We start from the raw sequence: 2,826 nt of genomic DNA on the forward strand, positions 1-2,826 counted from the left end.
GATACTGTGTCAAGCTAGTCAGAATGGTATAAACAAGGATTCCGGTGCTTTTCACAATAAAAGCAATGTGGCGTCCTGTTTGGTTTGTATGTTGAAATTCTTTCAACGGTACACTTAAACACGTTGTCTAAACTTCAGCTTGTTTACACAATATGTGCGAATCATATTTTTTTAAATCCAGTGTAAGGACTGGGCGAGTAAGCACATTTGGTTAAGCGAGTGCGTAAAAAGCGTTTTTGTTTTGTACGTCAACTTCCGGTATTTACAGTTTATTTACGGTGCTTCACACAGTTCTTACTGCTGTATGCTGACTGGTCAAGAAGCCCGTCTATACCGCAACTACGAGCGCCCTCTAGTGGTATATTAGTGACAGTGGAGATGAGGTTACTTGTGTTTGTTTAAGCGTTTTATATCTGTCATAAAAGCAAAACGTGGTAATAACCCGAAGTTTGTTTTTCAGCAATTATCACATTCACTCTGAAATTACTTCTTCTGTTCTATTCTTTTCAACTCAGGTTGTTAATGTTGCCTCCTTGAACTACCCGCTGTTTAAACCGAATAAATATACTCTCAAATATGTCATTCTGACCTGTTATGTCCTTCATAAAGATATGCTATTAAGTGTTGCATGGTTTAAAATAGCACGAGTGGCCTTCAGGAACACGATTCTGTTCGAATTGACAGCGGAATGAAGTTCCTCTGATCTCCGATTGAGGGCGACACAATACACGTAATTGTAGGCATAAAAAGTCTGCAGCACAAATTCCCTGCTTATGTCCCCTTCAGTATTATGCTGTAATTCGATCAGTATGCATGCTTGATAACAATGTATATATATATATATAAAATGGGTCACCCATATATTTCATGTTTATGTTAAAGTCAGAGACGTCAAGACATTTCTGGAAATGTAAATAAGGTGAAAACACATTCCAGCTCTGTGTTAAATATTAGTATTGGGGCAAAACTGTTTTGCATTGTATCTTTAAGTGTTCTTCCATGTCACCTCAAAGATATATAGGTATACATTTACAGAACTGATATGGATATACAAATGTTTCCTACTCTTCTATTCTTATTTTCCTTCTCTTTTAAATCAGTTTCAGTCTTGCATATAAACTAAGATCAAGGCACGCAAGAATGCTCCAACTTTGCAGTAATGACTACTTTGACCCAGTTGTTTATTTTTGTTTATAATAAAATAAAAAAGGACAACATTAAACTTTAATTGAAATAAAAACATTTAGTCTCCAATCCCACAGTGGAGGCCATCTTTCTTTCTTCCTGAGGAGAGCCTGGATGTTTATATAAGTGTGTTTTGTTTGTGGAAGTGGCTCCTCCCGGGAACAGTGATGGGAATTTGATGAACGCTGTGACTATCTGTGAACATCTCACAGGATGTGAAAGAAGTTCTGCCTTCAGCAGAGGAAAGTGCCTCTGTTAGCACAGAGCCAAGCAGGAGGATGTTCTCTGTTCTGAGGAGACGCATACTGACCGGGTCCATGTTTCTGATGAAAGCCATTCAGCAAAATCACAAGTCAACCATCTACAGCAAGCCACCCAAGGAAGAGATCGGGCCCCTGGTAGGATTACTTATGTTTGTGTCATAGGTAGAATTCTATAAGTGCAGATAGAAGAGAGAACACAAGTTTTAAACAGACGTCACAGTAATGCTTTTACTTACCGGTCAGTTTTAACCATAATTAGTCAGTTAGTCAGAGGAGTCAGTATCAATACTTCTTCCATTAATTGCATCTGATGTGAGCAACAGTCTGCAGAGATGGTTGGATGAACAGGAGACATTTGACTAATTTCTAATCCATAAATCAGAGGCGATCCAATGATGGAATTTCCACACAGGTCCTGGTGTTTAACCTGGTGATCCTGGTGTCCACAGGGATACACAGACACACACACACACACACACACACACACACACATACACAGCAAAGCTCTAGTGAGGAATGCTACAGTGTTGGGAGACAATTTGATGGTAGGAGGACAGAAATAGAGGCTGCTGTTATTCTGTATCACCTAATGAAACGCTGAGATCAAGACCCCTGGTTGTGTACGCAGCTGTGGTATCCTATTTCATCCAGTTGTATAATTTGATGACTAACTCACTGTTGTTATCGATAAAACACTGATTGATTGTTTTGATGGCTTTCCTGCAGCAGTCTGCCTTCGCCGTGTGTGTGTTTGCTGTGACTCTCCTGGCCCCGGCTGGATGGATCATGCATCACATCCCAGTGTACCGGCACAGGTCACCTCCACACCCCTGACTGACTGACTGATCTCCCAGAAAGCCTTTGCACTGTTGCTGTGTGTTCTCACTCATTTATTTTGTGTAAAACATCACAAAGGAAAGTAAAAATTAAAACTGTTTCCTTGTTTTTTCTATTATTCCTATATATTTTATCTTAATTTGGTTAAACTATAAAGACACTGATGGATCTGATCACTGTGTGTTTGTTTCAAAGGGGAGCGTAAGTGCCAGAAGGGAGCAGGATGTTGTTTCTTATCAGCTGGGGATGGATTTATCCCAGCGCTGGGCCTGTTTGGGTCCCAAAGTCTGATTAGCTTCAATTACATTCTGGGAGTTTCCTTTCTGAGAAGAGACCCATACATCTCAGTAACAATCTATTCTTCAAAGCCATTACAATCCCCAAATGCCCTAAAATGCCAGAAGGGTTAAGAATGAAATGCAGAATAAAAATGATTCAGTATTGAATGCAGGACACCAAAAAATGAGGAGAAATCACCGGAAATGGAAGGATATGAACACACGTCATGGTTATGGTTATGACAACGTGACAACCATCTGTT

General features: G+C 39.8%; 1 long non-coding RNA gene across 1 annotated transcript; it reads left to right on the forward strand.

Annotated features, from left to right (window-relative positions):
* Positions 1-1,408: 1,408 nt before the first annotated feature.
* LOC143007116 (uncharacterized) lies at positions 1,409-2,348 on the forward strand. Its single transcript, XR_012964352.1, has 2 exons — positions 1,409-1,583; positions 2,175-2,348. It is a non-coding gene; the product is annotated as an uncharacterized LOC143007116 (long non-coding RNA).
* Positions 2,349-2,826: the final 478 nt, after the last annotated feature.

This window comes from Genypterus blacodes, unplaced genomic scaffold, assembly GCF_046128005.1.
Source record: "Genypterus blacodes isolate CSIRO-AG114 ecotype Tasmania unplaced genomic scaffold, CSIRO-AGI_Gbla_v1 ptg000082l_1, whole genome shotgun sequence".
Lineage (NCBI taxonomy): Eukaryota > Metazoa > Chordata > Actinopteri > Ophidiiformes > Ophidiidae > Genypterus > Genypterus blacodes.